The following is a 23,255-nucleotide window of genomic DNA, read 5'->3' on the forward strand; positions in this document are numbered from 1 at the left end:
AGTGATTCCCTATATAATCAACAATTTTTTTCCCAGAAAGGGGGGGGGCGGGCCCCCGGGAAAACCCTCTAAACCCGCCTCTGAACAACTAATAAAAGTTAATCGGAGGCTTGAGCATTGTTGTCCTTGATTGGTGTCCTGTCGTTTACTTTCAATATTATTTTCAAGTTGAAATAAGACTAGATTTTTTTTTCGTTTAAATTTCTACACATATTTTTTTGTGTCATTTTGAAGTTGACTATATGGTATTGGTTCTGATCATTGTTGCATAGCTTGCGGTGACCTATACATGCTGAAATTTGCTTCATTTGGTCTTTGTTGGGTAGTTGTCTCTACTGTAAACATATTTTATTAAAGAAATCATTATATATATATATATATATATAGCTACAAGGGTAAAGATATAAATACGAAATATACAAAAGATTCAATAACTGGGATTAGGAAACAAGAGCAGTTTTCTTATATAAATCCGTCTCCCTAAATTCGAAAATAAAATTACAAGCTATGAACACATGCTGAATAGCAAACAAATAAATATGTAACAAAATACAGCCAATTATTACAATAACAAAAGGAATATTCATACGAAAAAAATATATAGCAAAGGAAGGGGGTGAAAGATGTTTTTAGAAAAATGAGAGTGTTATTAAAGAATGAAAAAAAAATATATATATAGGGGAGGAGTGAATAATTAGAATTATTTGATTGTGAATGTGAATCGATTGCTGCTTATAATAAAGTTTTGCACAGCTTTAAATATAAGTATGTTTTGTTCTGCTGAAAGTGAGGGCCCTCATGGGGTTTTTGATTATGTGATTACTTGGCCGTTTTTTTAATGATTATTTGATTATTAAGCCAAATATTTCATGATTATTTGATTACCTAGGACTGTATTTTTAGTTTATGATTATTTGATTACTAAAGATAAGCAAATATTTAATGATTATGTGATTATATTGGCAAAAAAATGTTGATTATGTGATTACTAGGACCCCCCATGAGGGGCCTCGAAAGTCTATCGGAGCCAAAAAGTAAAACATTAGTAGAAAGTTTGATTGGAATCTGTAGGTTGTGAGTGTGTCTTTGGCGAGGTACATTGAATATTTTGCATTTTAATAAGTAGCGATACAAGTAGTTATCTCTTTGGAAATAATACAACATCTCATTATGGTATATCGATCTGTATTTTGTAATGTATTTTTTTTTAGGAAAAGATCATATGTATAGAAGCTTAAGGGATAGATGGCAATGCGTCGATCAGACAGTAACCAACCAACACAAAATAAACTGTGAGACATTAGAGGCCTCATTAGAGAGGTCACTGTACTATATATGTGTTATGCTCTAAACAAGCTTCATGTCAGTGAAAAAACTATGTGAATTAAGGTTTTTTATCCTACATTGAACTTTTGGTGTCGTCCCTAAGGTTCATTTTAAAACTATCATCAATTAAAGTTTATTTAATTAATCCCAAATCTATGGTTAGTGTTGTTTTATGTAAGCATGGTAATTGAGCACAAGCGCTCTTGAATCTGTTGCTATTAATAAATACCTAACAAATACATTATACCTTAATTGGTAATCAATTAAATGAATAATCCTCCTGAGTTTGAGTCTGCTTTACTCGTATCAATACAACAAAGTCACGAACTCAACGAGATCTCATCTACACAAACACAAATACATAAATTGCATATATATAAAAAGAAACATAATTCATTAAATTTTATATAAACCCGAATCAATATTAACTACAAAAACACAAAGATTATATAAAGCGTATTTCCAGTTTCAAATCGAAAGACAAACAACATGCTGCTTCAAGAAAATTTGAACGCAGTTGTTTCTGGTGAAAATGCATTGTCTATCTTGTCAAAGATTGTAAGTATAACATGTTTTATAATTTTGATACACAAAATGTACGACACTCGATTGATTTTTTTAGACAAATAGAAAAGGCCTAAAGTATTAAATAAAAATATTGCGTAAACAATTAATATTAAGTTTGATTTTAAATCTCATCAACCCGTCTATAGATTCTTTTTCTTCTCTCTTTAATTGATTTGATAATAATAAAGGTAGACCGGTGTAGTAGAATAGAATAGAATAGAATAGAATATTATTATTTTTATTTCCCAAATTACAGGGCCCAAAAAGGGCATTAAATCAGATACAATTGATTTACATAATTGGTAACAACAACAATAATAGAGGCATATACATATATATTTAGAATATAAGCATTGGTCAGAATCAAGCTAAAAACCACATATATATTGTGAATAAAAGAATAATAAATTACATTATATGTATGTATTCTCAAATTATTTACTTGACTTAGTGTCAGTGTTCATACTTGATTTCCTTAATTCAAAACAGTCACAAATATAACAGCCCAGTTTTTCCATAAGAGTAACATTTTCTTGCGTCAAGAGCCATAAAAATTTATAGAAAATTTATTTAAATTTATAAAATTATAACTATTGTTAGAAATGTCTTCAAAAAAATTGTCCCTTTGAATATCATAAAGAGGGCATTCTAATAAAAAATGAAGCTCATCTTCAACTTTACCAAGTGAGCAATTAGAACAAAGACGCTCATATCTTTCATATGTTTTTTTGAATATCTGTCTGTCAATTTTTAAAGAGTGAGCGCGTATTCTTAATTTACAAATTGACTGTAGTTGAATTTATTCATTCTTGAAAGACTTGTATATGTTCATATTTTCGCTAATAAGCAAACTTTCCCAAAAAATATACAACATAGAAATTTATTTTTGTGCACAAGACATTACTAGATATTAGTATTTAAACTGAAATTCAACAAGTTTTTATTATCAAACTCACACTGACTAAAATTTGTTTCTTTGTTTCGTATAGGTTCAAGGAAAAGTTGGAGAACCATTACTCGAAAAGGATGATGTTGCCATGGGAACAGTTCTAAGACACATATCAGCTGCCTTGTTGTCATCACAGAAGAACAATTTGGACACATCAAGTCATGCAGTAAAGAAACAAACTGAAACAGACTTCATTCCAAACAACATTAATTCATCAGAATGCTTCAGTATCAATGCAAACGACATCAACACAACCTCCTCGGACTTAGAGCCATGTGACAGTGACGACCAATCAGAACTAGAGATAGACTATGAAGAGGAACTACTCTCTAGAATGTTATACTATGGTCAGTACGAAAATTCAGAAGCAGTAGCACCCAAGGCAGAGAAACATTCCGCTCCAGCTCCTTCGTCTACGCCTCTTGCTTCATCCACTATGATAGAAGATTGTTCAGAATCCACCATTAGAAACAACAGAAGACGTAAAAGCCGGTCTACCCCGCTAGCCTCATCTACCATGATGGAAGATCTTATAGCAGATATAAAAGAACAGAACCAGGAGCCAACTAGTTCCGGAAGTATCGTCACATGGTCTATTGATAATAGCACCAACACAGCATCACTAAAAGAGTACTACCACAGATATTTTGGTGTCGACAGCAACGATTCCGACTCAGAATTAGATACCACTGATATGTCAACTAGGTTATCAAATACATTTAATGCAGACGACAGCTTTTCCAGTGATGATGACTCGGAAGTGACGTCATCGGAATTCTGGAACAGAAATCGCCACTTGCCCCGTACTAGTACCAGTGTTAACCTAAATGAGTTGACCGTCAATCCATCCCCGCTAAAGAAATGCCAGAAGAAAACATCAAAGAGTAGACAACCAGTATCAAAACTATTATTTTTCATCCGAGGCATCAAAAGAAACATCACAAGAAAAACATCGTCAAAGGACAGCAGCAGACGATAAGAAAAAAACGGATCTGTATATGTACCAACTATGAAAACATTGTTTAAGACTATGAAATAGTGCTATATTGTTAAGTTTAAATTTATTAATTGATAGAATTAAAATAAATATAAATACTGGATTTCCTTTTTGTGTGTTTATCTGTTTGTTGTTGTTGCTTCCATCAAGGAATCAAGTTAGTTTGGTTTAACTTTTGCATGCCCTTCAAGTCAAACTAGTAAATTGCACATTACAAGTATTTAAACAGGAATTTCGGAATCAGCAGCTTATCAATTAAAACAATCTATCATGGATTAGTTACTCTAGAGATTTTATGATTCTGAGAACAATTTTAGAACGTTTTTTCGATGATTTTAATATGCACTTTCTATACAAATGTGCATTAAATTGTATAGAACTAATTCGATATTTCAGAAATAAAAGGGATAAATGCATTAATTTTTCAATTTAAAGTTATAGTTAAACTAGCCGAATGTGTGCATACAAAGGATAACCATAATCTGTGACATAGCCGTTTTACTGTTTTTGGCCTTAACATTTATTACCCGAGTATCATTGATGAAATTGTCTATAGCTGAGCTAGTATCATTGATGAAAATATCACTTTATAAATTTCGTTGTCAGAAGCGCTTTTGTGGATTTACCGTCACCAAAAATTGAACGCTTAAACCTAAACATTCGAAAGCCATCTTGTTAAAAAAAAAAACAACGAAATAACGCCAGGAGCTATAAGAATTCCAAAACTATATATTCATCTATATTGTCAACTTCTAATTTTTCTACATTTGTTTTAGTCCGAGATTACTCTGACGTCCAACGGCTGTTTTGCCAGACAAGCTGGGGCCGTGGGACTTGTCTTGCAAAACAGCCGTTGGACGTCAGAGTAATCTCGGACTACATTTGTTCATACTTGTAGCCGCAACTGATTAAATTGAGCTTCACAAAAATGACATACTTAAAACAAAAGCTTTATAGAGTGTAACAAATAGAAGTATAATAGTAAGATTACCAAACAAGGAAACTATCCAAGAAGAGTTCAAGATATACATTTTACTATTTTATTAGGTTATTTTTGGTCATATCAGTGGCGGATCCAGAAATTTTCCTATAATTGGGGGCCCATTGACTGCTCCAGTCACGCTTTAGTGATTTCCTATATAAGCAACACAAATTTTTCCCAAAAAGGTGGGGCCCTGCCCCCTAAATCTGCCTCTGCATATAGCTCTTCACTTGTTTTATTTCTTATAAATCCTTGGCTTAAACATATTTGGCGTTCCTGATTAGGTAAATTCAAAAATGCGCTTAGGATGCATTGAATTTATGTAACGTGTTGCTTTCATTTGTTACAAGACTACATGGGCTTTAATGATCATTAGTGGCCAATAGGATTATGTAGTCCAACAAATGCATCCCGAGTCTGTCAACACCGAGGTTGTATGTTCGAATACCGTACGTGGCAGGACCGATTGACTCCAATTTTAATTGACTAGGATTATCAGGTGGTTCTCTCTCGTTTCCTCCACCAATACAAACTGACAACAACGAAATACAACAATTGTTGAAGGTCGTACGGTGTCCTATAAATGTTAATTTCTTATTCATTTGATCTCTTGTGGAAAGTTGTCTCATTGGCAAGCATACCACATCTTCTTTTTTATGATAATTTTATTGTGGCGTTAAGCACCACTAGTTTATCAATCAATCAATCAATCACGAGTGTCTCCTCTGCTGTACAGGTCGTGCATGATTAAATTCTTGATAAGATTTCACTATATCACATTAAACTAACAGCATTAATGAAAGTCCAGATGAACACGTCCAATACAGACATGCAACCCATAGATTAAATTCCGTACGCCAAATACTGAAACAGACACATAACCTCAACACTCAACATGTTTATGGTTTTATTCATAAATAAGGCCGTTGTAGATTTCTCGTTTGAATTGTTTGCGATTACCATTTCGAGTCCTTTAATAGCGCTCTCTGCGGTATTCGGCTTGCTCATTGTTAAAAGTCTCTGGTGGAGACTAGTCTCATTAGCAATCATACCCAATTTTTTTTATCATATTGACTGATTCACTATTAAACGTGAAAAAGGTAAGATTAAGCGATCGGACAGTTATACACCACATGTTGATCTATTGCTAAGACAGATCCAGGGGTGTGCCAGACAGTGGTGTTCGGAAAATTAGGTAGATTATATAGGTAATCACTGAAGCATAACTGGGGCGAAACCCTCTTAGGTCAGCCAGTGCCCCCATCCCCCCTCTAAAAAAAACCCACTTTGTATGAAAAGTTCTGGATCCGCCATTGCAAGTTAGTATAAAAAAAAGTATATGATTGACAATGAGACAACTCTCTACAAGAGACAAAATGACACAGAATTTAAAACATGTAGGTCATCGTACGGCCTTCAACAATGAACGAAGCCCATAATCACATAGTCATCTATAAACGGCCTCGAAATGACAAGTGTAAAACAATTCAAATGAAAAAAACTAACGACTTCATTTATGAACAAAAATGAACGAAAACCAAATATGGTCACATCGACCGCTGAATTATTGGCTCCTGACTTGGGACAGGTACATACATACAGAATATGGTGGGGTTAAAATGCTATAGTGGAATCCCAACCCTACCCCTAACCTAAGACAGTCGTGTAACAGTACAACACAAGACCGAACTATAAAATTCAGTTGGAAAAAGGTTGAACTCATCAGAGGGATACAAAAAGAAAACCATCTAACAAAAACGGACATCACATTATAGTTGAGATATTGCTTATAGTATCTGAAAAACATACCAGAGCACAAAAACCTAACATAGACCAATGAATTATGAAAATGAGGTCAAGGTCAAAGAAACCGGTCAAATTGATATGTTCATTTTACAAGCAATTCAAACACCACATTTAGTAGACCTAACTGCTTATAGTGTTATAGAAACAAACCCATGCTATGCGTTATGGATTTGCTCATTGTTGTTTGGTTGGTGTTTAACGCCACTTGGTGTATTATTTGCAATTACATGGCGGTTAGGCGAAGGAAGCCGAAAAGAACCACCGACCTACGCCATGAAATCTGACAATGCTTGTCAATTAAGATTGAAGTCGAGCACCTAGGCTAGCGATCCAGTAGTTTGAAATACTAGTTAGACAACTCTGTCATCGGTGGTCCCTGCTCATTGTTATAAAGGCCGAGCAGTTACATGGTCCGAGACCACAATTATTTCGTAGTGCATTTCTTTTAGAGCATAAATGAAATTAAAAAAAATCCCACCTGCGCTTTCTTAAAGAAACTTTTACAGTGTGTTGTACTACTTTTGGGACAAATTATATCAAAATTATAGAAAACTTCATCGGCTCTAACTCAAAAATATAATTTTATGTTTAGGGCGTCTTGAAATCTTTGGACAGCTTCCGAAGTGCTAATTTTCAACCTTTTTTAGCTGGACAAAATCACTACTTTCCTATAAAACTCTGGACCCAAATTTTTTTACATTGTAATTTCACCCCCCTACATTACTTGTAATTTGAGGCATTAAACATGGAGAAAATAATTTGGAAGGGGTATACAAATTAATGGCAAGTAACCCACTGTCAATACTAGGTACTATATTTGTTTTTTGAACAACGAAAATCAAGGGACGACAATTGTGGTCTCGGACCACATGTAGCGTATATAGAGGGTTTTATTCGTGGGTGTCAAATTTCATTGAAAAAAAAAAGTATACGAAATATTTTGAGGGTTATTTTTTTTGCGGATTCAAAACTTTTTGTTATCAATATCTGTTCATGTATACTTTTAAATTAGCGGAATTTATTTTTGCGACTTTGTTCTATCCGGGAAAATAGGCGAAAATTTACACCCAACTAAAATAACCCTCTATACGGTAAATCAATAAAAAACGCATTTTGTCTCTGGTGGAGTTTTCTCATTGACAATACTACCACATCTTTTTCTATCTATTCTCGCAACATTTACCTTCAATCATCACTTAATTATCAACAAGAGTGCACACGCTGAAATGTTTTGCCTTCTATACTAATCAATACTAATCATTGATATTATGTTGATAGTCCTAAGTATAAAGCTTAGCTTCATTACAACTGTCACATAAACTTAATATTAACCAAGATAACTAAACAAAGACAAATGAACCTTGAAAAAGAGGTTCAGGTCAGATGAACCATGCCAGGCAGACAGGTACAGCTAACAATGCTTCTATACAGCATATATAGTTGACACATTACTTATAGTTTAAGAAAAATAGACCAAAACACAAAAACTTAACACTGTGCAATGAACCGTGAAAATGAGGTCACGGTTAAATAAAACCTGCTCGACTGACATAAAGATCATAAAATATTTCCATATACCAAATATAGTTGACCTATGGCATATAGCATTAGATAAAAAGACCAAAACTCAAAAACTTAACTTTGACCACTGAACCATAAAAATGAGGTCAAGGTGACATGACATCTGCCCGCTAGACATGTACACTTAACAATCATTCCATACAACAAATATAGTAGACCTATTGCATATGGTATGAGAAAAACAGACAAAAACACAAAAATTTAACTATAACCACTGAACCATGAAAATGAGGTCAAGGTCAGATGACCAGATGGCCAGTTGGACATGTACACCTTACAGTCCTTCCATTAACCGAATATACTAGCCCTATTGCTTATAGTATCTGAGATATGGACTTGACCACCAAAACTTAACCTTGTTCACTGATCCATGAAATGAGGTCTAGGTCAAGTGAAAACTGTCCGACAGACACGAGGACCTTGCAAGGTACGCACATATCAAATATAGTTATCCTATTACTTATAATAAGAGAGAATTAAACATTACAAAAAAATTAACTTTTTTTTTCAAGTGGTCACTGAATCATGAAAATGAGGTCAAGGACATTGGACATGTGACTGACGGAAACTTCATAACATGAAGCATCTATATACAAAGTATGAAGCATCCAGGTCTTCCACCTTCTAAAATATAAAGCTTTTAAGAAGTGAGCTAACGCCGCCGCCGCCGGATCACTATCCCTATGTCGAGCTTTCTGCAACAAAAGTTGCAGGCTCGACAATAAAATGAGATCAGATAAACTTTTGACGGTCATGTACGTTGCAAGCAAACAAATACCAAATACAGTTATCCTTTTGTACTCATAATAAGTTAGAAATTCTGAATAAGAAAAAAACTACATTTTAAGCAGTCGCGTAACCATGAAATGAGGTCTAGGACAATAAACAGACGACAGACGAAAGCTCCGTAACATAAGGCATCTATTATATGCAAGGTATGAAGCATAAAGATTTTCTACCATCAGAAATACATAGCTTACTGCAATGAGTTTACGCCAGACATCGCCGGATTGAAATCCATATTTTGAACATAAATTAGGCCGTTAGTTTTCTCATTTGAATCGTTTACATTGTAATTTCGAGGCCTTTTATAGCTGAATATGCGGATTGGCTTTGTTCTATGTTGAAGGCCGTATGGTGACCTATAATTGTTAATTTCTGTCATGTCATTTTAATCTCTCGTGAAGAATTATCTCATTAGCAATCATACCACATCTTCATTTTTATATTTGCATTTTCGGGCGAGACAACAACAAAAAACATAACAAAAATATTTAATATACAGGAATTATATATTAACAAAATAAAGTTGCCAATAAAGCAACAAATCTGCACTATTGTCTCTGTTTATAACAGTAAAGTGCTGATTTTGCATCATTCACCATTATCCAAATTCGTTGTCATCTTCCATAACCAACTTGAGATCGATGTCCTGTATCCATCTTATTTTAGCCTGAAAAAGAATTAAATGATTAAATTGGTGTACGTATGCAAATGAGGTGTACATGCTAGTATAATACCTCTATAAAGAAATAAAATATAAAAATGTTCTGTAACTTCACTTTATTTGTAAATTTTCCCAAAATTTAATGTTTCTTTTTTTTTTATAACTTTAATATGGTGTACAAGCGTTGACCGATGGCGAAGCGTATTCTGGTATGACGCGGAAGCGATTCAGTCCTATTTAAATTGTGCGCGTGACGCAAATGGGCAAATAAAAAAAAGATAAATCGAATAAAACCAGACACCAACTTAGTAAATTAATTTATCAAATAAAACTTGAAGGAACAAAAATTCACAAAGCACCGCACATAAAACTATATATAAATGTATTGAGGAGCCGGAACCGGGGGAATGATCTGAAAGTCGCATATTTATACTGTACTACATAAATTGACAAACGTCACTGCTTTCTGTCTTGTTGCCATACTCTTAATTGTGTTATGCAAGACACTCAAATAAACCAGATTATCCTGTAACGACTTCAAAGAACAGCCTAATCAAACGGTAAGCTAAATAAAAATCATCTCTGATATATTGTTGTTGCGTAATAATTGCTGTCACTTACAGTTTTCTTGATAAGATTCATATCTCCTTATCATCTATTGTTTTCATCATTAATTAATCATGCCTCGTTAATGTAACGTACTCTTAGCTGTAAAGTGCATTTGACGTATCAAACTGCATGTGAAAAATATTTATATCACAACTCAAAGATGCAGAGTACCTTCATAAACTGAGTAAAGGGTTCTTGGTCAATAAACTTTATTCAGTGCTCGGAGTTCTAAATATGTACTCGATACCCCAAATCCAATATTTTTTTATATGATGAATGTTGAGTATGAACTCGTACGACAATTGTCCTCCAAATGTTTATGTCTCACTTTTCATGAATCTGATCAGGGTACAAGGAGGGGGTTGCTTAAATAAGGTAATTGTTGAGACACTATGTTATTACATTCGGCGTGACGTCAAACTTAAAATTCACGGTAGTTGGAGTTGACCGGAGTTATATCAAGCAGTTGACCGTGGGAACTTGGAAGTCTTGGGACGTATAATATTACTTTTCTTGAGTAATATAGATATTCTGCCGTCACAATCGGAGGAGCAAGGGGTATTCGTATTTACAAAAGTCCCGTCGTATGAGGGCAATTTTCGAGTATATAAAATATCCGGCGAGTTGAGTCATGCGTGACAATGTTGCAGTTTTCTAGGGTGCATTGGGACCCCCTTCACAGTACATTGCCTGATGAAGACAATTGAGTATAAAATATAAGGTCAAACGAAAACGTGTGTATGTTCAAGAGTGTTTAATACTAGTACTATCCTTATTTGTATAAATAGGCCAGTAGGAATTTATCATTTTGATGATTTAATTTTGAATGTAACACGTTTTCTGATTGGCTGCATTAAATAGTAAGGAATGACTAATATTTTTCCAGCCTATTCGAAATAACCTCAAAAATGTGGTGCACACTTTCACATAACCCGGGAAGTGTGCACCACATTTTTGCGATAATTGCATGCTTAAACAGACAGAAAATAAAAATAGAGGAAATTATTAGTTCGCGTCTCATTTATTTTGTCCTAACTAAAATTAATTTGTGCCACGAGTAAACTGGAGTCGAGATTGGAGTTCGTTCATCTGTTATTGATTGAGATTTTATTTTTAAAATTGGTACGAACTTGAAAATTGAAATTAGATAAAAACTTTGAAAAATATGGAAAAAAACTAGAGAATAAGTCACATCATGCTGGTCATCGATTGTGCCATTATGTTGTCGATATTGTGAAACAGCTTAAGGAAATTATGTAGTGTGATTCTTATATAATTATTTACATTGTGGAAGATTGATTCAATTTTGCAATAACAGCTGTTTCTTTTTATTCATTTTCAACTTTGCAGTTTGATTTTATGTAATAATTTAAAGAGTCATATAAGCATCATGCATTTTTCGTTTGATACATAATGATCCTCTGGAAACTCCCCAAATATATTAATACCCAGCGGAACTCATTAATGAATGTGTTAACCCGAATAATTAAATGCCAGTATACATGTAGTTATATTCCGCTGCATTTAGAGAAAATCGGACACCGTGAAGCAGTTAAATAATCGAATTATGATTTTGTAAGATACCAGAGTTAATCAAACAAAAAGTGCATGATCAATAATTATTGTTCTAATAAAGATAAGCCAGGTTTCCAATAAATTAGCCAGTATATAGCAGGTGCGGATTCTAAATTTGTATCTCCAGATACTGATTATGTATCGCCAGCAGGCCTAGGAGAAAATCCAATTATTTTTGGGGTTTATATTCTAAATATATCTTACGCGGTTACACGAAGTATAAAAGTCATAAAAATGTGATGATGAAAGAAGAGATCATCCATTTCCTTACTGAAGTATTTAACAGCATTTTGGCAATAAACACAGAGGGCGCGTTATTTTAAAGGGACATTAGCTATATCTGATTCAGAAGTCCATTTCTAGACCTAGTAATGGACTTCTGGCTATATATATACGGGTTATAAATTTTTTCAAATACTTTTTGTTTCAATCATTAACGAAATTAATTAAACAATGAAACAATAATAATCTTTAGTTCAATTTCTGTCAAAATAAGTATCTGTATTATTTACTTGCAAGTGAAGAATCTGACATCATTGAATCCGTATTCAAGGGACCTTCAATTTAACTCATTAGCGAAATAGTGGTTACGAATGTACTAGTCGTGTTCAGAGCCATTAAAAGAAAAAGAATGTCAAAATAGAAAGTGAAAAAAAAATGTACCATTTCGTTTGACTGATTTTTTTTTTTAGGTTAAATCGAATGTTTTAACCTATACCATGAATTGCCCATGAAATCAATCAAGAAAAAAGAAAAGATCAATTGCACTAGGTCATTGTCAATTTTTATTTATGTTCATATCGGGTTATGAAACCGTCGGTCGTCTTCGGAGGTCATGATTAATTTCGATAGTTAATTAGAAAGCGTCTACGGAATCTTAATATATATTTACAATTTGAAACGAAACTGAGTAACTAAGTTCTCTCTCTCTCTCTGTAGCTTTTTAACTATGTCGGAGTTTTTCAAGTTTAAGGTTAAAGGTTTTATCAAAACAACTAAGATTCAACTTTCCGAACTTTTTTTTTAATTTCTTCACATCCACATTCATTTCAGGCAGTTATTTAAAAAAAAATGTTTTGTTTATCAGTATGTTATCATATCTATCACTTTGTCTATTTAGTTAACCTACAATTTAAGGTCACTGACCCTTAAGTGTAAGTGCATGTGTATTTTATAAAGGTGAAAAATACATTTGAAATAGTGAACTCTGGCAGAAAAGGTAGACGGTATCTGGAGTCGGGATCTGGGACAACTCTCTACTTTCTCTTACTCCGTTTCGTGTCTTTCTCTATCTGTATTCTAATTTCTCTTCAATATCAAATTTTGGAATAAAATAAAATTGAAAAAGGAAACGGGAAATGTGTCAAAGAGACAACAACCCGACCAAAAAGCAGAAAACGGCCCATGGTCACTATTGGGTTTTACACACAGAAAATTCCGCAACCAGAGGCGGGCTTTAGTTGGTCCCTAAACAGCTAAACCAAAATGTATTCTGGAAGTATCAACTTTGTGCATTGATATATATCACAACACACAAAATACACACAGTAACATTTGCGCGCTTAATAACCAAATGCTTTTGTTCATGACCCCAGGTCACTCAGTAAAATGATCGAGATAGAAGACAATACATGGCCTTGGAACATCAAAACTATTTATAGCGTCAATCGATGTGCATTCATTATTTATAGTTTATTTATTTAATTAACTACCTTTGAATAAAATTTAAAGCGCTTGTACATTTCACCGACGTGTTAATTGCAATATTTTTAGCATGCGCATAAAAAGGGGGAATGGATTCTGGTGAACAGATCAATACGCTACAATAACGGCATTGCCATATGTACTTTTCACTGTTACGTCAGCCCATGTCAAGAAAATGAATAAATATAATAAACATGTGAAATTAATGCGATTGATGACAGATAAAAAATCGAACGAAAACATTCAACATCTGTTACCAATTTGTACACAATTTGGTCGTGATATCCGTGGTGCATATGTTCATAAATTCCTTTCAAATTAGACATGCAAAAATAACATACCTTCGTTTATTTTCCATCTTTTTTTGTGTCTTTTTGGTTTTGTGCATTATTCATCAATTTTTGAGTGGCTTTTCGGGTATGGCCTGCGGGATCTGGGTGCACATGCTGTTCAGACTCCTTTTTCGTACGCCCTTTACCCCCGTGGTGACCTGAAATTTTGTCCTGTTTTATATTATATTCGTCATATTCGTCCAAATACTTTTCATCAGCGTCAGCCATTGTGAGAGCTTCTACGACTTCAGTATTCAATATGTTTATGTCAACTATATATTGAGACGTGGCAGGTGACTTACAGTTCACTTTGTTTACAAACGTGACTAAACATAAAATATATTTCATTGGATCGTTTTAAACCATATGTTACATTTCCCGCCAAATATAAAAACTTTGTCCAAATTACATAAGACGGATACAAATACTTGGACGGAAAATTAAAATTGATGAAAGTTACGAAATGAGTTAAATGATAACTGAATAAATATTAGTCCACAGATTTCACAAATCTTTTGGTCAGTATTAATTGCTGTGCGTAAAAAAACGTATACATATTATATATATATTTGGTTTTGGTCACTTTCACATGATCTTTGAGTATAAAATCAATTATCTAGTTTCCTAAATGTATCATTGTTTATCTATTGGTTGCTAGGTAAACAACAAATCCTATTTATATTCCGATCACCATGACGATAACAATGAAAAAACAAATTAGTCCAAATCTTTGCTGCACTTGTCTTCGCTTGTCCGGCAGCAAAATTTCAATCTAAAAGATATAAAAAATATTGTTGAAAATTTAATATTTTTTCCCTGTATATCTTTTCTATTTTAATGGTGATAACTATAATTAACTCAGGGGCGGATCCAGCCATTTAAAAAAGGGGGGGTCCCAACCCAGGATAAAGGGGGGGGTTCCAACTATATGTCCCCATTCAAATGCCTTGATCGGCCAAAAAAAGGGGGGGTTCCAACCCCCGGAACCACCCCTCTGGATCCGCCACTGTAACTAAGGATACTAGGATATTTTTAGCGCCTCCCCCTTTTTTCCCAAACTCCGTCCTTTTTAAGTTTTCTATTGATTTCAACATTAGTCGCATTCTTTTGTATTTATGAATAAAACAGTGGCGGATCCAGAAATTTTCATAAGTGGGGGCCCACTGACTGACCTAAGAGGGGGCCCGCTCCAGTCACGCGTCAATGATATAAGCAACCAAATTTTTCACCAAAAAGGGGGGGCCCGGGCCCCCTCTTAATCCGCCTCTGTAAAACATAATAGAAATAACTTGCATTTGCTCTTTACTATCACGTTTACTATCTACAGCGGTCAGTGATCATAATCAGTGACCGCTGTGGATAATAGAATAAAAAATAACGGATTTTTGGGAGAAAAAAGGGGGAGGCTAGAAAAAAGCTTGTTTCTTATTTCTATATATATGATGCGAGGATTTAAAAGTACCAATGTGTAGGAATTACTTGCTGATGCACTCTTTGTATAAATATATGAAGATATGTTAAATATTGTAAGCATATTTAATATACAACTTATAGATTTCTTATCAATCTAGTTCTTTAATTTTAAACAACTTTCCAGTATTGACACATTAACGTGAAACAAATACACCTTTCAAGGAACCGAATAAAATGGAAAAAAAAGAAACCAAAGAAAAGGTAGGATATTTTAAAAGAGAAAGAGGGAAAAAAAATGAAAGAAGAAAAATAGAAAAAAATGTGAGATATTTTTGTCCCCTAAAACATATATACCCAAACATTTACGGTAAATGTACCAATTTTACTGCCCCAGAAGTGAATTGTTGACAATAAATGTTTCTTGTGACGGTCGAGGCCGAAATATTTGAAAATAAAAAAAAAAATATTGACAAAATGAGGAGCTAATAAATCCCAAAGGACCAAAAATATGGCCAAATCCGGCCACTCATTAATCAAGAGCTTTGCACGAGGCTCAGAGAGGCACGAGGAAGACAAAACTGCTGCATTCATTCCAAGTTTTACATAATACTGGCGATGCAACATAATGTGATGTGGCAAATAAATACCGTACTGTCTGTTCATTGAAGATTTGTGATAACAATGTTTACATTGCCGTCTGTGTATAAATATTGTCTGATTATGCACTGAACTTTCCTGTCAGAGTGTGGTTTTTAGTGTCAAATTCTATACGTCAAATATCTGACGATTTATAAATACATTTCGAACGCATTTCTTTTGCATGACACTATAATATAAAAAGATGTTATTAATAATAAGTCTTTTCTGAGTTTGTTTCGCTAATGAAATTTAAAAAAAAATGATCGGCGGGAAAGGGAGACGGAAAGACGGAAGGAAAAGAATAAACGACTCGCTTGAGAATGAATTGGTAGATAGAGCTGACAGAGGAGGATTAAATGCCCCCCCCCCCTCTTTTTAGTGAGACAAATTTGATTGATTATATAAGAAATCACGGACTGTGGCGGGGTCCTTCTAAGTCAGTGGTCTAACCCCCGTATGAAATTTTATGGATCCCATTGGCTGACGTCAATTATCAGATGAGTTGGTATGATTAAAAAGGGGGTATACAAAAAGTAAGTATATTAACAAAACATGAAAAAGAATGATACGTTCAACATGTTCAATGATGAAAGTATGAGAAAAAAAACCAATTAAAATGTGAAAAGGTGTAATTTAACCTTTTTGTATGCATAAATTTACATCTCTTACCGTATCATGTTTATTTCCGAGTACAATTTCTGTATCCATTCAAAATTGAAAATGTTTAATAATAGCGTATAACAACAAGACGTGTGATATTAACTAATGAAAATGTTTTACTTAATTTTAAACTCCAAAATTGATATTAGTGATTTTAAACCATCCTTCGAGGTATGTGTTCTGTAATGAGGACTTAAGTTAAACAGCCCTTTGCGATACTGATCAAAATTTGTGTATAAAATGATCACAAAGGATCGATCTAACATGATATAATGAACTTATGAAACTTGATCTCATATTCACATAGACAAAATATACATGCCGTAGTCTATAAAATGTTTGTCCAATGCGAAACGAGATTTTAAATTTGTTTACACATTTTTCAAAAGAAATACCAATTAAACGGTAAAATCTCCATTTCATTATACGATAAAGTAATTTAAATTCACGAAAGATATTTGCAATAAATATTAAAAATTTGAATTAGAATTGAAGTTTTTCTTTTGTTAGTGCTTTAATTTAAATCTCAAGAAATTTTACACTTTGTTTAAAAACCATTTGGATATACGCATATATATATATATTGAGAGGTGTGATTGCCAATGCAAAACAAGTTAGTAACAGACCAGATACCTAAGAACAAGTATGTAAGAGGTAAATCTATTTGCAGCATTCAACCTGCACACTTTTTTCCGAGAAAAGTTTCAAATATTTGTGCATTTGCGTGATGAAACCCAAATACGTTGTCCTTTGTATTCATGAAACCCAAATATATTGCCCTTTGACATCATGAAACCCAAATATATTGCCCTTTGACATCATGAAACCCAAATATATTGCCCTTTGACGTCATGAAAGTCAAACTCAAATATGTTGCCCTTTGTATTCATGAAATCTGTGTCGTGTTTAATAGGTAGATTTTAATTCAATGCAACGCCGGTCACTGAATCAAGGAATGTGCCTTTTCGTATCACCTCAAATCAAGTTGACTGTATAACCATCATGTTACAAATTGGAAAAAGCCGGACAGCGCTGAAATCGGCGAAAACAGGTCTTTCCCCGTGTCCTTAACATCCCCTACTTAATTGTGTCAGCTAGCCTACTACACTTATCATTATCATTAGAACATGCACAGTGACTATGCAGTCACCTACCGTAACATATAATACCATAATGTCTCAGTTTTGTAATCTTTGTATTGGTGGACTTCTGTCGCGTGAAAGTTTATACTTAATATCAATTTTAAAACAACAAACCTTTAACTGTTACAGATTGGGTTAAATACTATATTGCTACCACAAGTATATAAGTAAGTTTCTCGGTTAGTATAAATGTTGACTAAGAAAAAATTGTGTAATACAATATTAGACAGGACATGGCTAAGCGAAAAGAACAACAATATGAGAATAAGGGACGTCCAAGAGGCAATATAATGGAAGAATGTGGTAAAATGACACAGGTTTAGGCCTAGACATATAGATTAGACGCTTACATAAAAATATAAGGAGATGTGGTTAAACTGGCCACCCACTGATTGACGCTAAGCCACAAAAGCGGATCAAAAGCAGGGGTCCAGTGTAGAAATGTTATGATTATCAATAAAAACAATTATCAATGCATCAGAGACTATACTCTCAACGGATGATGATGATACAAACGGCTTTCAACAATGGACAAAACCTATACTGTGTAGAAAGCCTTTATAGTTAAAAGGTCCCGCTATGAAAAAAAAAGAACCAACGGTCTGATTCATGTTCACATATATATATATATACAAGACAAAATGTACATATAGAATATACATATAACATGTTTGTATATGAATTGAAAGTGTTACGGGATTTTAAAGTTGTTTACACATATTTCAAAAGAAACACCACTTAATTAAATGGTAAAATCTCTATGTAAGTATATATAGTATATCAAGTAAATTTACCCTCACTGGGGATATTTGCAATAAAAGAAATAACAAAAATTTAATTACAATTCGATGTTTACATATGATTAGTGAAAACATACATGCATTTTAAATCTTACAGAAATTTTACCCTTCACTTAAAATACCATTTATTGTAATTTTGATTGACGGAGGAGGGTCCAAAAGTTATATTTGATTTCCCAATAAAGTGCAACAGCTTTTACTGCACGTGCCCTTCGTGACAATGTCAATATAATGCATAGAAAAACATACAAAAGACTTATTTCAACTCGTTATTTCTATAGCATAAACATACAGTTATAAAAATCGAATGCTTCTTTTTGTAATTTCATTGGGTTGTAAAAGTGTGTTCATTTACGCTCACATTTTTAGTATGAAAGGATTCTATACACATGCAATGAACTTCGATCAATGATTTTTCATCCCAAAAACATACAAAATTAGAATTCTAAGTTACTAAGAATCCAGTTTTTAGTCCCCTACCGACAGAGTTGAAAGGGACTTCTGCACTTGAAACTGTAACATGTTGATATTTTTCCTCCTTTGTCTTATAGATTGGACATTTTTTCTTCTAAGAAATATCTTACTGATTCTCTTTCGTGTCGGATTTAACTTCAAATTCTTGTTTTTCAAATTAAAAATAGGAAACTCTTTTTTCTTTGCAAACAACAGTTAATTCTAGTTGGTTTGATATCAATTAAAATCCATACGTTACCACGAGTAGGAGTTACATGAATTCATAAGAACGCATGCATTCCTAAGAATGCAGAGACTAAAAAAAGAAAGTTTTTTTTAAGAAGTTTGAACTGTCGGACAATCCATCTGTCCCTTTTTCAGCAAGACTCCTTTGTACATTTGTCTGTACATTTTCGTCCCTTATTTGAAAAAAAAATGTATGAATGCATGAAATAATATTTAGATATCTATAAGAATATTGACGATCATTGACGATCAATGATGATGATAATGACGACGATATCGATGACGATATCGATGAAGATGAAGACGACGATGATGAAGACGACATTGCTTTAAACGATAACGATGATTAAAGACAATTGTTGGTCACTATAGTTTTGATTTTACCTTACAACAATCTAGGGGCCCATTTCTACATGTATATAAAGCCACCACCCTTACCACACACACACACGAAGAAAAGACGATAATGGTGAGGAGTGCTAGACTTGAAGGGACTTTTTAAACAACGGTTCACCATAAAGCCTCGGTCACACCTTACCGGATAGCTCGAACGGACGCCTAACGGATAACTTTTTTTCAATCCGTTCATGTCCGTTAGACGTCCGTTCTTATCCGTTAGGCGTCCGTCCATATCCGTTGCATGTCCGTTAAGCGTCCGTTTTATCCGTTGACGTCCGTTCTGTCCGGTGGAAAATTTTGAGCATGTTCAAAACTTTGAACGGACGTCCAACGGATAAAATGTCCGTTGAACGTCCGTTAGGCGTCCGGTAGGCGTCCGTTTTGTACGGTACTCGTCCGTTTTGTATCCGTTACGTGTCCGTTATGCATCCGTTGGAGATCCGGTAGACCAATTCACCAACGGACGTCTACCGGACGCCCAACGGACGCCTAACGGATCAAACGGATGTGAAACGGACATTAACGGAAGGATAACGGATAAAACGGATGCCTACCGGATGTAAAACGGACAAATGCCAATTGAAATTTCTCATGGTTTATTGCCTGTAATTTTTAGATGGTTTATTGCCTTTAATTTTCAGATTATTTTGTTCATCCGTTTTATCCGTTACGCTTCCGTTAGGTGTCCGTTTTATCCGGTACTCGTCCGTTGGATGTACGTTCGACGTCCGTTCTGTCCGGTACGTATCCGTTTCACGTACGTTCAAGGTCCGTTGTGTGTCCGTTAGGCGTTCGCTACATGTCCGTTAGTACACCAACGGACTCCCAACGGATAAAAATTTTGTCAACGGATAACTTTTTTTTTATCCGTTAGGCGTCCGTTAGAGCTATCCGGTAAGGTGTGACCGAGGCTTAAACAACATATAATTATTTTCATAAGTACATGTATATATATTCATAGCCTTTGGCTAGCCAGATACATATTTAATCCCTCCTAATTAAATGTATATACAGTTTTGATGATCACAGTAATCCTAATTCTTTACAGATTAGAGTAATAAGTCGATTTAATATTATAACGATTTTTGTTGAACTTAACTTTTGTATACATGTATGCGTTTCAAGAGGGTTTAAGTGTATGTAAGCTCAACTTTACCAGTCTCTTATATTTTCATGAATCTCAGTCCAACATTTGGGGCGAGGGTGCCAGGTTAAGAGGTGGCCATGTATACAGTCAAAACAATTTATATTACTATTGTCTTTTCTACAACAGACATCAAGTTTAATGGGGAGATATATAAAAAAAACGCGATCTAAGAATTTCTTGAAAACTCTAAGATGATAGCTAGTGATAAAGTTAACATTGAATGAGTTCTGTTGCGCACCATGTAACATGGTTGAGTTAATTTCGGTCCTCTATGAGTGTAAAGAAAAAAGTTTGGAAATGTAAGAAGATACCGTCTTCTAGTCCGTATTGCTATTCTGCGGACCTATATCAGCAGTTAATTGTAAATTAAAACAGATGGCGAACGTGATAAGTAGCAAATTTATTAATTCAGTCAATAAAATGTAGAGCACGAAATTGACCACGACACAAATAGTGTCCAGCATATGATTTTATAACTACAAAATGAATTTCGTTTTGAATATCAAGAAAGCATCAAGATTTATCTAAAAAGATAACCCTGGAACTATATGAAAACTAGTCGTTGAAGTTAGAACTTCATGTACAAAAGTAGTCTTCAAAAACAACTACGAATTGCAAAAACTACACAAATTATGAGTTCCGGAACTATGCTATGTTAACTAGTCAATAAAATTACAAAATCAAAAGTAAAATTCAAAACCAAAACTCTGAATTGTAAAAATTACACAAAATTATGAGTTTATAAATATAACTATACCTGACACTGTCTACTAGCAGTTTGTGTGTCTGTTTCAACATCGTCCATGTAAGCTGTCCCCTAGGTTTGGAATACTTTTAAATCCAAAAATTTATAGATATTCATCATAAACACGCGATCACGTGTAACGTTAGCAATGTATGTGCAAAATCGTTTCTTTCCCTTGCGTAATATCCTAACTGTCATAAGCGATTGAAATGTATCAGAAAAGATCGTTATCCTCACACCTGTTGCCAAATTCTTCCGTTTTCTCATTGATTGAGAATTATCACTCGGTATTGAGTTCGGTTGCCAAATTATTCATATTGTATAGTGTCGAATTTCAACAAATTGTATTCCTACCTACAGGTATCATGTATATCGAGTATTTAAATTTATCCCATTATGATTTTTAATACGAAAAAGATCGGATAAAAACAAGTTGAACTTCTTTTATCATGATCAAAAGTTTATTTATTTCTTTTGATTGATGCACTCGCTAAGCTTCGCCTCGTGTTATTCTTTTAGTTAATTATTTGTAAACACTCAATTACCTTCACCTTAATTATATATCATAATTGATCTAATATTTAACGCCATAAATTTCAAACGAGGTTGTGTAAGCCATTTAAATACTTTAATGCAAAACATATGATTATTTATCAGTACGTGTTATGTAACTCAAGGCTGCATAACGAACATAACTTAACCACATAATATAAAAGCCAAAATATTAACACAAATAATGTGCATTCAGCATGCTCAGTCAAAACAGGCGGAAATTAATCAATTTCATATAGTTGCAGATCTCATAAACAATAATCGATTTTCTGTATAATATTATTTCTTTAATATTATATTGCATGTAATATATTCTGCATTAACACAACGCGCGCATAGTTGACATGCTGACTGAGTAATATCCCTACTTTTAAAAATAAAATTTAATAACTGCATTTACTACTGTTCGTCGCTAACAAATAATAGCAAATTAAAACTTGGGAAAATGTACCAAAAAAAGTTCAATAGGCCACCATTATCTTCGTGTAAAAGAAAAGGACCACATGCCCACCCACCCCAAACAAAACAAAAAACATAACAACAACAAACAAAACCCCCACAAAACACCCCCCCCCCTCCAAAAAAAAACCTTACTGATGTTTTTAAATTTTCTGTTGTTAGATAGAACATGCAGTAATTACATTTTACAGAAGAAATAGCCAAAAATATTAAGAATAAGGAAAATGGGCAAAGCATGTATATTTTTTTTAGAGAAAAATGGCTTAAGAATTAAATAATACTGAACTGTGGGACCCCATTCAGACCTTGTTTGATTGTCTGTTCTTACGTTTTCTTTTTGTTATTTTGTTATTTATCAATCTTTGTTGACTCGTGATTTTATTTGTCCCGTAAACTAACTTGATATCACATGACTTATGATCCGAATAGGGTCAACAGAAAAGAAAATTTTGAGCAAAATGTTTTAATTAAAGAGAATAATGGAATTTAATGCTTAAATGATAATGGGATGCTAAGAGAATAATGGAATGCTTTGATAATAATGAAAATTAATGTTTAGATGATAATTGGATGTTTAAAAAATAATTGAATGCCTCGATAAAAATGGAATGAGAAGAGAATAATATTGGAATGATTTGATAATAACGGGATGATTAGAGAACAAGGAGCTTCTCATATAATAATTGTATGCTGAGAGAATAATTTAATGCTGAGACAGTAGAGGG

At 33.7% G+C, this 23,255-nt stretch overlaps 1 long non-coding RNA gene across 2 annotated transcripts; it reads right to left on the minus strand.

Moving 5' to 3' along the window:
• Positions 1-9,470: 9,470 nt before the first annotated feature.
• Positions 9,471-22,018, minus strand: LOC143083675 (uncharacterized). Of its 2 annotated transcripts, none has more exons than XR_012980830.1 (3): positions 21,532-22,018; positions 13,885-14,647; positions 9,471-9,661 (listed from the first exon to the last, which is right to left on the minus strand). It is a non-coding gene; the product is annotated as an uncharacterized LOC143083675 (long non-coding RNA). The 2 variants fall into 2 exon arrangements; XR_012980831.1 differs by lacking the exon at positions 21,532-22,018 and adding an exon at positions 16,597-16,749.
• Between the last annotated feature and the right edge of the window lie 1,237 nt (positions 22,019-23,255).

The sequence above is a fragment of the Mytilus galloprovincialis genome, chromosome 7, assembly GCF_965363235.1.
Source record: "Mytilus galloprovincialis chromosome 7, xbMytGall1.hap1.1, whole genome shotgun sequence".
In the NCBI taxonomy this organism is placed as follows: domain Eukaryota; kingdom Metazoa; phylum Mollusca; class Bivalvia; order Mytilida; family Mytilidae; genus Mytilus; species Mytilus galloprovincialis.